Source organism: Euphorbia lathyris, chromosome 1 (assembly GCF_963576675.1).
Source record: "Euphorbia lathyris chromosome 1, ddEupLath1.1, whole genome shotgun sequence".
Lineage (NCBI taxonomy): Eukaryota > Viridiplantae > Streptophyta > Magnoliopsida > Malpighiales > Euphorbiaceae > Euphorbia > Euphorbia lathyris.
Window position 1 is genome coordinate 137,225,704 of NC_088910.1, and position 14,382 is coordinate 137,240,085.

The following is a 14,382-nucleotide window of genomic DNA, read 5'->3' on the forward strand; positions in this document are numbered from 1 at the left end:
AGATTCTAAATTTTTGACGCAACGTTGACAAGTTGTCATAGGGCAAAGTGGTTGATATTAAGATATGTATTATCACCAAATGCATATTGTGGTTAAACAAGTGTTAAACCGGTATATTGCTTCCCCATTTCAGTATTCTTTTCCATGTTACTCTCATAAAAAAAAGTTACACTTTTATTATGTGGTTCTTTGACTTATAAAATATATTATTTTAATTAAGTGGGGATACTTTTTTATAAGAGGGACATGGTGAAATGAGACAACAAATTTTTTTCCCATTGCTTGTTATATGACTTTTTGTGAGAGGGATATTGAAAGGGATACTGAAATGGGAACAACAGATTTTTTTCCCCATTACTTGTTATATGACTAAAGCTCAAATGGCCCAAGTCAATGTTTATCGTCAGAAGAACTATCATAACAAGAACATGTACCTCCAGTGAAAGCAATGAGGTCTCGTACTATGATCTTGCATCCCAAAACTTCACGAACAAACTTGTAAATGGAATGTCAATCACTAGTCGAAGATCACGACTAGAGCTCAAGTGCTTGAAATGAATATTTCCTACCAATTGTCAAAACAAGAACATTTGCCTTGGATATTGTATTGTAATATGATTTTCCACCACAATAGTTCACTAACAAACTTGTAAACCGAATTACAATCACCGCTAAAAAATTCACGACTAGAGTTTATGTGTCCGAAGTGAATATTTATCATTAGTAGTTCATAACAAGAACATTTGCCTACAGCGAAATGGGAAACCGATATAAGGGTCTCGTAATATGATTTTCCGCTAGAGAAGTTTACTAAAGAACTGTTCTTTAGTTCTTTATAAAACGAATGGCAATCACCACAAACGCGAAGGTTCTTAAAGACTTTAATGGTTGAACACTCATGAGCGGTGATCAAGCCAAATTCTAGGGCTAGTCTTTCACTATGATTCCAAAGATTGTGCTCCTTTTGTTCTTGATCCGCGTCTTGCTAGGCATAACTTGTATCTGGGACATAACTTGCTTCTTTAATCATCCTCTTGAGTTCTTCCAACTTTCTGTATATCTGACTACTCCACGGATGGGACTAATTTCCCATTCTGAATGAACTGTTTTCGTTCTTCGACTTCACCCAACTGCAAGCCGGTTTCTTCTTTATCTTATTAGATCCATTCACCTCCTAAGAGTCTCTAAATCATCCCATACATTTGAATAAAGAACATAAGTAGAATCATCTGATAGGTCTATTTTGAAAATGTTTTTACAACTTTTCGCTCGAGTTCAAGATTGCCATGTGTTTTACCGACAGCCAATAAGCTTCGCCATACAAGGCCAGTTGGCCGGACTGACATTTGCTTGATGGAAGCTTCAACGAGTCGTCTTGATCGAGAAGATCAACAATGCATACACAATGATTTATCCCTATCAAAACGTCGAAACTCTTTCGTCATGAAAAAATATTAAGCTATTTTTTTTTTAATATTTTGGGATTAAAGCACTATTTTCCCTCTGACCTAATTAAAACGTTGAATTTTGACTCATGATCTATTATTTGATAATATTTGCCACTAGTTTATCTAAATTTTTGGTTTTTGTCTCATAATCTATTATTTGATAACATTTGTTCCATAACTTATCGAAGTTGTTGAAATATCAACCAGTAATGTATTATCAAATTTAATAGATCATGCGATAAATGTACGAAATAATAAATAATAGGTAGGAGAAAAAGAAAACATTTTGGATAGATGACAGAGCAAATGTTACCAAATTATAGGTTATAGGTTAAGAGAGAGGTAGTGTTTTAACCCCCTTATATTTTACTCCAAACATTAAATATATGTGCGTTTTTTTAGAATGAAAAACAACTATTGGTAGTTATTTTTGAATTCTGCCATCGTGAAAAAGGTCGTTTGTTTCCATTTTCGGATATCAAATTTGCTTAAAGTGATATATTCAAATTTAAATTATCATATTGAACAATTAAATTTGTTTAAAATAAATTGTCTCCAAAATCTACAATTTTTTTAAAAAAAATCTATTCTCTCTTCCCATCGCTTGTATTTTTTATTACTAATGTTGTCCTCTTATTAAAAAAAATTCTGGAACCGCCACTCATTAAACTAAACAAATATTATTTTATTTTATTATTTTTTGAAAGTAAACGTCATATTATATCTATATATAATATAAAACAGTAATGATGGAGCTGATGTGTCACTTCCTCCTTTTTTACTGATAAAAAATATAATATAAAATATAATATATTAACTTTAGTTATATTATTATATTTATTTGTAAAAAGATTATTTTATCCGTACTATATCTAAGAGTTCTACAGAATTTAAATCAATCACTAAAATCTCTCTAATTCTCTGCATATCTATATCTAAAAGTTCTACATAATTTAAATTAATCCCTAAAATCTCTCTAATTCTCTGCATATCTATATATTATATTATATAATATAAAACAGTAACGATGGAGCTGATGTGTCACTGCCTCATTTTTTACTGATAAAAAATATAATATATTAACTTTAGTTATATTATTATATTTATTTATAAAAAGATTATTTTATACGTACTATATCTAAGAATTCTACAGAATTTAAATTAATCCTTAAAATCTCTATAATTCTCTGCATATCTATATCTAAAAGTTCGACATAATTTAAATTAATCTCTAAAATCTCTCTAATTCTCTGCATATCTATATATAATATAAAACAGTAACGATGGAGCTGAAGTGTTACTTCATTATTTTTTACTGATAAAAAATATAATATAATATATAATATATTAATTTTAATTATATTATTATATTTATCTATAAAAAGATTATTTAAATTAAATGTGAAAATAAAATAATAATATTTAATTTATATAGCACCTTCATATCATTAATTGTAATTATTAAATTATATTTTTTGTTAATATTTATATATTAAGATGAATCTGTGCATTGCACGGGTCAAAAACTAGTGTATTTCTATAAAAATTCTTTTTTTTTTCATATTACATGTCATTTTATATGCTCACTACACGTCGAGTCATCATTTTTTCTGCTATAAAACGCGAGTTTACAGAAATTAATTAGAATAATGGACTTAGTATAGAATAAATAAATATTGAAATCAATAAATAAGGGATAACAATGTCTTTTTTCCAATATCTTTAATTTTTATACAACTCTCTAAAAAGACATGTAATATGAAACAGATGGAGTATTATTTAGAGGGTTAATTACTTTTTCTTCTTGAATTTCATCATTTTCAAAATTCTGGAATTCCAGTGTTCCAATAAATGCTGGAAAAATCTAGCATAAATACGGAAAAAATCCAGAATTATAATAGAAGAAGAAACGGAAATGGAAAGAAGAAACGGGGAGTATAGAAAATCGTGTATATTTTTTGACATATATCTTTATAAATATGTAAACCTCAACATTTCAACAACAATATCATGACTTAATATATCATTTGTCCTCTGAACTTGCTCAAAAAGTTTGATTGACCCCTAAACTTTCAAAGTGTCTCTATAGCTCCCTAAACTTGCATAAAATGTTCAATTAGCCCCCTAAACTTGCGTAAAATGTAATCAATTGATCAATCGGTGGCAAAAAAGTAAGTTAAATGCGAAAAATATATTGCATGCGTCTTAAAAAAAAGTAAAACAATCAAGATCAGGGGTATGCGGTTGTAGTATTAGAGAATACAAGTTTTACAATTAAGCAAGTAATAACTTTATTTTTAATCTATTCTTGAATTATGTGATAACATTCTAAGACACGTGGAATACATCTTCAGCATTTAACTTGCATTTTTACAATCGAGTGATCAATTGATTACATTTTACGCAAGTTCATGGGGCTTACTGAATATTTTATGCAGGTTTAGCGGGCTATTGAGACACTTTGAAAGTTCAGGGGGGCAATCAAGCTTTTTGGACAAGTTTAGGGGGGAAATGATGTATTAAGCCCAATATCATTGAAACAACACAAACAAATAAAATATAATGTTCACAAGTAATATAATTCACAAAAGTTATGAAACAATATCCTCAAAGTCTTAAACCATATTATGAAAACAAGTAGAGGACGTAATTAAATCAAAATATCTGAAAATAATAAACACAACTCACGAATAACCATACGATAATATTCAAAAGTGAATTATAATAAAGTAAAAAAATTAAAAAATGCTTTTGTTCATCGTCTCTAAGATGACATCCAGACGGTTAAAAATTACCTAGGGCTAAAAAAAAACATACATAGGGACTAATCGGAAAATATTGAAATAAATTCTCGATTTCGAAACTTTAGACACATGCCTACTTTTTTCTATTTCGTATAGTAAATTTTTTTTCCCAGAAACTCGGCCTTGTTTTTAAACAATACAATAATATATTGGATTAGAAATAAATTAATTAGGGCGAGCCTTGGCGCAAGTGTGACAGAGAGGTAAAATTTGTCAGGGGAAGAGTTGCTTCCAGTACAGCCTTGTGGTGGGATCCTTTTCTAGATCCACGTTTAAACGGGGACACATAGTGCACCGGTTTTTTTTTTTTTTTAATTAGAAAGAAATTAATTGAATTTTTTTAAGTAGAACATAGAATTAAAATAGATAATATGTAAGAAGATGTTGACTACTTACCATAATCCATTATTTAATTTTCATAATGCATATTTCAACAACACAAGGAAACAGCCATAGTGCAAGTCTCTTTCTCACCCAACCAATAAATAACTACAATCATAACCTCTCTTGTCTAATCAACTATAAATGATAATAGAAATATTAAATTTGATGTAGTGGTGAAAATGTATGAAACATTTAAACTGTAACTAAAAAAAAAAATAGAATTAGACAGATCTGAGATATATATTATCTTAGGATAGATTTTATTGCTATTAGTGATATTCTCTTATGATATAATAGATTACGTAAGTAGGGGTGTTTAAAAACCAAACTAAACTTAAAAAACCAACCGAACTGATGAATTTCGGTTTTTTCAATTCGGTTATTGGTCTATTAGATTCGGTTTCGGTTTTAAATATTAAAATATCGGTAATATCGGTTGGTTCGCTTTTTATGACAAAATAACCGAATTAACTGAACCGACCGAAATAGAGATTAATTAGATTTATAATTTAGGTAGAGGCTTTATATGACCGAGATTTTTCATTTTCCTCCGACCATCCAAAGAACATAACTATTTATATTTTTTTTTATCAATATTAAGTCTAATACATTAATATTGTTCTACTAAGAAAAATACATTAATACTATTCAAACCCTGTACTAATACTGATCAAATCAATAACATTAGTATAAATTATGATTGTAATGCGAATTGTGGTTGTAGAAGATTGGAATTGAACTATTTATATTTTTAAAATTTGAATCACTTTGATTTGACATTTTTTTTATAATTACATTTTAATAACATTTAATTTTTAATTTTTAAACTTTACATAAATTTTATGTTGTATGCTACTCAACTTGCGTAACTATTTTTTAAATTTTAGATTAAACTAAATTAATTAAAACTTATAAAATTATAAACATTAATTTATTTTTTATTTTAACTAGTTAGTATGTGTTAAAACCGAAAACCGAACCGAATCGACCGAAATAATCGGTTCGGTTTACCAATGTTATTCGGTTAGACTCGGTTCTCATTTTAGGTGTTATTCGGTTTTGGTTATTTCGGTTCGGTTTGGTTTTCAGACCGAACCAATCGATGAACACCCCTATACATAAGTGAACTCTTACTGTGGGTAAGCTTTATCACCGGATAGAGAAGAAGAACAATTCGAACAAATAAAGAGCAAAATAATTTGAGAGAGTAGATTCTGGATTCGTTTTTTTAGTGTAAGAAAAACTGATAGTTTGATTCCATATAAATAGAACTAGAACCGATACTATTTTTCAAGAAAATAGATGAATGTTTAGGAACAGATGAAAGAAGTTGTCTGTTGGAATTAAAAGTTAATTAATATATTAATTCCTATTTATGAAAAGAACTTAGTTCCTCAAAGTATTTTAAGGATAAAAAATAAAGGACCAAAGCAAAAGTAGACCGATCAAAGAGTTCCATTTTGGTGTAGTATTTCGTCGTTATTGACAATTGTCTCCTAAGATATAAAAGATGATGTAAGCAAACTTTTACCGTGTATATGACGCTATCAACGAATGGAGAAGACAAACAGTTCGAACAAAGAGAAAAAAAGATTCCAAAGAGTAGATTCTGGATTCGTTTTTTGTAGTGTAAGAAAAAAAATGGCAGTTTGATTCTGTATAAATAGAACTAGAATGGACACGACTATTCACGAATAGAGACGAATGTTTAGGAACAAATAAAGGGACAATGTGGCATTCACATAGCTCACGTCATACGGATGTGCCCCTAACTTGGTGGTACTTCGACTACATCACTTGCGCATGAGCGCCTCTAGTAATTGGCTAAATGCTTGTAAAAGCCTTTTACTTATAAACTAGTGAAAATTCTCTTTTCTTTTCCACACGAGATGAAGAAGCTTAATTTCCTTTTATATTATTCAAAACAATTTCAAGTGGTTCAATTTCAGCATCAATTTCTCATTTATCACTTGTTTGTTTTGAACTTATAATATACCGTTAAAAAGATTTCATGGTATAGAACACGTTGACGTATTTTAAATTATTCTAAACTCCATTTATCCGTTATACATTTAAATCTCAAGTTGACAAAAATAACAAACCTTAGTACAAAATTTCCAACACTATTCTTTGAAAACTTCATTCTATAGTTTTGGTGCATACAAATTTAACAAAACTGTTATTTATTTTTTTTTAATTTTAATTTTTTTTGTATAAAACTACATCCAAAGTTAATAGTTATGAGCAATTTTATCTCTAAAGTTTACATCAAAGAAAAAATTTACCATAATATTAACAAGTTGGGTCAATTTGAGAAATAATTCATCAAATTGTCTCCTCAAACATAAATTAAGTTATCTACACTTCATATATCTGTCATTTGATATCTACTTAGCAGCATTGATTTATATAATTCCCCATTGCGAATATTTGTCTCTTTTGAAGAAGTTTTTGTTCGTCACACATGCTTTAGAGCGTCATATAGTTAGTGTGCCGCGCTTGATAAAGAAGAATGAAGAGCTTACAAAAGGAATGAAAATGTAATGGAACGACTCAAATCAAAGAAAGTTTCACCAACTATTCTTAATTAGTAGAGAAGGTATTCAACATGGAGCCGCGAAAGCCGACTTACAAATCATAACCATATCAAATAGACATGAATTTTTTTAACAAAAAGATTTAAAAATTATATTGTATTTTGTACAACTTTGACCGCCAACGTTAAGGGTAAAATTGTATAATTTTAAATGTTAAAAGTAAAATTGTTCATAGCTGTTGACGTTATGTGTATTTTTTACACTTTAGTGTATTTTTTACACTTTATCTCTAAAATTGGAGATTAATATATTTTTTAATTTTACTAAATATTTAAATAAATTTATATTGTCTGAGACTCCTGTACTAAAATATGGTATAATTAATAGGGTCCTGATATTTACAGCTCTAAGGGCTGTAAATAAGAACCCACTAATTACTATTATTAGTGTTAATTTTGTTTTTTAAGATAATTGTATAATAAAATTTATTGATACTTTATTAAATACTTAAAAAAATTAGTAAAGTAATTATATTTCCAATGCAAATAAATGCTTTAGAATTAAGATTTTGATTTTATTTTATTGAAAACATATGGTGAATTAATGCTTATGTACAACCCTTAGGGTTGTATATATCATTTGCCTAATTAATAATACAAAAATACATAATTTCATGTATTTCATTTATTCAAGGAAAAAAGTAGGATCTTAAACGACGTCGGATCGAGTGGAGGAGAATACATCCTCCGTCTCTGTTCCCCGTCCTCGATAGTCAAACGGAGAAAAATCGCCGTCCGTCCCCGCCCCGTAAATCGAAAAACAGAGACAATAAATCTAGGTTGTTCAACCAAAAATCGAAGCATAGATCTACCAGATCAGACTTGAAAAGCACAAGATTTCAAGAAAAATAGCAAAAATATAGTGTTATAAATGTTTAGTTGACGGCGCCGGCGAAGTCTCGTGAGATTGAGAAGAGAGTTGGTGTCGGCGGCACAGAAATGGATGAAATTACAATTATATTAGTTTAATAAATATTAATTTGAGAAACTTAACAACAAATCAGAGTGGCGCAGCGGAAGCGTGGTGGGCCCATAACCCACAGGTCACAGGATCGAAACCTGTCTCTGATAAAGAGTGGCTTCCCAAAATATTTTTGCACAAACTTCAGATTAATCCCTGTACTTTTTATACATTTATACATTTGGCCATCGTACTTTCTGTTTTTCTCAACTTTTAACGATTCCAACTTTTTTCCCACAGCTTCTTCTCAATTTTTTTTTTTGTACAAGCTTCATATTAATACATTTAGTTCACACATTTGGCCATTATACTTTTTGTTTTTCCAATTTTTTCCCAACAACTTCAGTTTACTCCCTATACTTTTATGTTTACAAATTTTGTCATTGCATTTTAGTTTTTCTCAAATTTTAAACAATTCCAATATTTTTTCCAATGACATTTAGTTTTATATGTTTACACATTTGGCCATTATACTTTTTGTTTTTCCAAATTTTTTCCAACAGCTTCAGTTTACTCCCTATACTTTTTGTCATTGCATTTTAGTTTTTCTCAAATTTTAAACAATTCCAATATATTTTCCAATAAGTTGGTGCTGATTTTTGCAGTTCAGTCCCTATATCTTTATGTTTACACATTTGGCACTGTACCTTTTGTTTTCTCAAATTTTTAATAATTTCATTTGTTTTTCTACAGCTTTAGCCGAGGTTGTAAAAAACGCTACACGCTAGTCGGACAGACAGGACCCTTAAGGATTAATTGGGAATTAGTCGAGGATTAATCCAATTTGTATTTGTATTTTTTTATTTGTTAATTAATAAATTATATAAATTCAATTGAAAAATTTATTATACTATCTAAAAATAATAATATAAAAAATATTTAATATAGGAAAATAAATATATTTGTAACATATATCTTTAAAAATATACACAAATCAACATTTCAACAATAATACATCGAAACATTTTTCGTAAAAAAAATAACTTCCATCTTCATCCCTCTTCTTCTCTTCTCTCTCTGTATGTCAAAGTCCCTGTTTTGTTGATCTACTACAAGGAGGATAAAGGAAGTTTGTCTTTCCTCCTTCTACCGGGTTAGGTTTCTGTAATTTTTTTTATTATTGTTTTTTTTGTTTTATCTGTATCATATATTTTATCGGATCTTCTTTATCCGTTTGAATTTGTACCTGCTCTCTATTATTCTATCCTTTATACCTTTCTCGGATTTAGCAAGAGCGGAAATGGTTTATCTTATCCGTGGATCAATAAATCTGCGTAGTTGCAGAGGCTTTTCTACATATTTCCATTTACGAAAAGTATATGGTACATTGTTGTTTGATGTTTTTTATACCTTTTATGGTTTTATTTGCTCTTTGTAGTCTTTTTAATTCCTCCGTGGATCTTGTATTGGCTTTAACCATTACTTGTATGAAGCTTAATTCTTTGTATTTTGCTTGTTGTACTCCTTCTATCATGTAGTGAATATACAAGCATTTTTCTCAAAAAAAAAAAAAAAACAATAATACATCGAAACAACTCAAAAGTGAATTATAATAAAGTAAAAAAAATTACAATAAAAAACACTTTTGTTCATCATCGTTTAGGTGGCGTCTAAGCGGCAGTCTAGGCGGCTAAAAATCGCCATAGTGATCAAAAAACGCTTAGAGGGACTAATTGGCAATGTTATCAGAACTGGATCAGATATCAAACCAGATTTATAGTTGGGTTATGGGGCACTTGTTCGGACCGGATAACTCGGATTGAAAAAAATTAATTTGAAAAAACTATAGTACAGTGGCCAAACGTGCCCTTAGTTATTCTCAAATTTCAATAAATTCTAATTCATACAAAAATTTACACATTTGACTATTGTACTTTAGTTTTTCTCAAATTCCAATTCTTTTTAAATTTTACACATTTGACCATTGTACTATAGTTTTTTACAATTAATTTTTTTTTCCATTTGTTTTCTCAACTCTCAAAACTTTTCAATCTAGTCTCTATATTTTAATTTCTACACATTTTGATCATTATACTTTGGTTTTTATTCAAAATTTAACAATTCATTAATGGTTCAATTAACATGTAACAACTTTTTCCCTTATGTTTTGGCAAACTTTTCAATTTAGTCTCCATATTTTAAATTTTACACTTTTGAACATTGTACTTTAGTTTTGAAAAAAAAAACATAAATAAACCCCTGAATTTTACATGTTTTAAGGATCAAACCCCTCCATATTGAGTCATTGATCATTGATTCTATTATGAATTATACCTTTATTTAACTTTTTCGTCGAATTTGGGCTGCATACATGATTAGGGTGATTCGCCATGTTGACATGGACAAATAAAAATAAGAGTTTCTTGACTAGGAGAGATAAAAAGTAAAAAGTAAAAAGAAATTATAGAAATTAATTTCCAGTAGATTCTTCCAAGCTCAATCCTCTCCTCTGTAATTTCACGATTTCAAGCATAGAATTGCCAAATTGATATTCTCCTCCAACACCAAAATCTATTTCCAACAGGTTCTTCCAAACTCGATTTTCAGCTTAGAAAAACCTACTGGAAATCGATTTCTGTAATTTCTTTTTACTTTTTACTCTTTCTCCTTTAGTCAAGAAACTTATTTTTTTATTTGTCCACATGAAAGTAAAAATATCCACGTCAGCAGACTGAATCCCTTAGCAACGCTTGTCGTCCAAACTCGATGGAAAAGTTAAATAAGGGTTGAATCCATAACAAAATCAATGATCAAAGGCTCAGTGTGGAAAAATAATTGATCAGAGGTTTGGTCCTTAAAACATGTGAAATTCAGAGGCTTTTATGCCTTTTACCTTTAGTTTTTCTCAATTTTAACATGATTGAGCGCCAATTTGGGTCAGCCATTAGTTGATAGATGTTTGCCGTTGCAATTAGTTGTTATTTGTTTGTTATTAGCTGATTAAATTACTAATGGTTGATAAAATTATGATGAGTTGTTGTTGTTTGTATGTAAAATGTTTAGTACTGACATGTTTTAAATTAAGGGTTAATTACAAATAATTACCATGTGGTTTGACCGATTTGCGATGTGGTACCTGTGGTATTTTTTTTACAAACAGGTCCTCGTGGTTGATACCGTTAGCAAAATCAAGGAAACGGCAGTTTGACTGTTAAATCGCAGGGGTATTTTCGGAAACAAATTTTTTTGACTTTTTTGTTGACTTTTCTCTCTCCTCCTCCTCTCTTTTTCTTCCTCTTAGGTATCGATTTTCTTTCTCTCTTTTCCTTTCTTCTTCTCTCTTCTCTATCCATTTCACCATGTTCACTTCTCCTTCATCTTCTTCTTCCTTTCTTCTCTTCTTCCCCATTTCTTTTTTCTTCTTCTTCTTCCCCATTTCTTCTTCTTCCTTTCTCTTCTTCTTCTCTTCCTTTCTTCTCTTCTTCCCCATCTTCTTCTTTTTTTTTATTCTGTAAATTCCAGAATTCTAGAATTACAGAATTCTGGAATTTTCAAAATTCCAGAATTCTGAAATTCTGGAAATTCTAGAATTCTGGAATTTACCAGAAATTTTAAAAAAATAGAGAGGAGAAGAAGAAGAAAAGAGGAGGAAGAAGAAGAAGAAAAGAAAAGAAAAGGAGAAGAAGAAAAGAAAGAAGAAGAGAGGAGGAAGAAGAAGAAAAGAAAAGAAAAGAAAGGAGAAGAAGAGATCAATGGAGAAGAGATCGATAGAGAAGAGAGAATGAGAGAGAGAATGAATAAATTTAAAAAAATTAAAAATTCTAATTTCCTAAAATACCCCTATGCCACATCAGCAATTTAACAGAATTTCTGCCGTCTCCTTTATTTGTGTAACGGTGTCAACCACGAGGACCTGTTTGCAAAAAAAAATACCACAGGTACCACATCGCAAATCGGCCAAACCACATGTTAGTTATTTATAATTAACCCTTAAATTAATTATAAAAAAATAATACATAAATTAATAAAAATAACGTAAATAACTAAATAAAATTTTATTGAATGGATACAAACCTTGTTCTACCAACAATAATATTATAGAGATAAGAATAGCGTTAAAAAGAAACGTGTTTTGTAGAAATGAAAAGGATAATTTTATCACAATTAAATGAAGAGTAAATAAAAAAATCTGTTGTGACTAGACTTTTTGTCAATTACATGACTGTGTTTATTTTGTCCAAACAGAGACTGTGTTTCTTTTCTTCTTTTTTTTTTTTGCAAATAGAAGATGGCTGAAGTTTTTCGCTTTGCAAAGGACAATATTTTTTAGATTGATATTGTTAAAATGACCTTTGATGATATTAAATTGAAATTTTTTTAAAATGGATGATATTTTAAGAAACTTTAATCCAACTTTTAATCTTGGGATCATTTATGTACTGTTTGGTGAGGAGAAAGAAAGTGGATATTTAAAGAGGGAAACTCAAAAAAATGAAGATTTTGGAAAATAAAAAATTTGGCTTCATAATAAATGTGGTACTAAACGACTTTAATTCTTGAAATTTTCTATTTTGAGGTCATTATTACCGGTTTTTTTTAATAGTGTCGAACTAAAAAATCTCAATTTTTACCAAAACGAAAATTTTAGTTCCTGTTTTAAAAAAAAACCACAAACATGTAATGTAATTGACAAAAAAAAATGTAACCATATTAGTTTTTTTTTTTGGAATTTATCCTTGAATAAATATAAATAAATATTAATGAAAAGCTAATTTTTATATATAAAAAAGCTAATTTTTTTTATTAATCTAATCAAATGCTATATTTTCTATAGTTTGGAGTGAAACATTAAAAACTGAAGATATAACGTTAATGGTTAAGGTGCAAAAATACCCCTAACGTTTTGAGCCAGGAGCAATTTTACCCTTAACGTCTAAAATGGTGCAATTTTACTCCTAACATTGGAAGCCAAGAGCAATTTGACCCCTAACGTTGATAACTTGGGTCAATTTCAGACACTATTATAAAACGCAGATATTTTTGTTCATTATTCTGCACCAATTGCATAATAATTCGTTCTAAAAAGAGGATTTCATGTTTTTTATAATTTAATAATAGAATTTGAGATTAATATTTATAAATTCGGTAGATTTTTTGAATTTTTTTTGTCTAATCCGTATAAAAAGACAGTATATTTTTTATTTTTTTTATTTTTTTCACATCCTAACGAATGTTTGTGATTTGTTACTGATAAAATGACACACATATGAAGTGTAGATAACAAGATTCATGATCGAGAAGACAGTTTGATGAATCTAGCGTTTGATTAGTTTTATATAACCGCAACGTTTAGCATTTTTTTCTGAAAACTGTAACATTTTAGAGCTTTTCACGAAATATTTTTTTTTTAGTTTTTTTTTTATATAAATAACTGTTTGTAGTTATTTGTTATTGAGAAAATTATCCTCAATGGTGAATACAAGATTGCTCGGTTGGGGGGCCGATTTTACACGTGGTGTGTAATTTTTTTTGTTTTTGCTAAATCGGTGTCTAATAGAAAAAATTCGGATTTAGAGAAGACCTAATAAGTAAAAAAAATTAGAAATTTAGATTTAAGAAAGGCCTAACAGGCCAAAAAATTAGAAATTTTGATTTAATGAGGGCCTAACAAGCCAAAAAATTAAAATTTTGGATTTAGAGAGGACTTAACGGGACCTGGGTCAATTTTGGGGTATTAATATAGCACCCGAGCTAAATTTCTTGGAAACAAGGGGACTAGAATCACCACAACCTTAAATTTTGTGGGGACTGGGAGGTAAAACTACTCGTGGCCATGGTGGTTCCGGCGGCCGGAGGGGCCTGAGCCTTCCCGGGCCCCCTGTCTCCACCCCTGATTATTGTTCTTATATTCATAAAATATATTTCTTCTTTAACATTATTTCTATTTCTATTACATCATTACTGAAAGAACAAGTTCAATAAATTTTTATTTTTATTTTTTTTATTTAGATTTTTTTATAAAATTATGTAATATATTTTTTTTATTTATAATTTGTTTGTTGATTAATTTAAAATATGTCCATATTAGGGCAAATTATTAGAAGCACCCGGTTCTCCATGTCAAATGGAGGATCTTCCATACATATTTTGACACGTGTAATATGGACCCACACATATTATAAGAGGCCCCGCTATTTTAATTATTACGTGGGGTCACAATACACGTGTCCTAATGTGAATTTGAGGTCC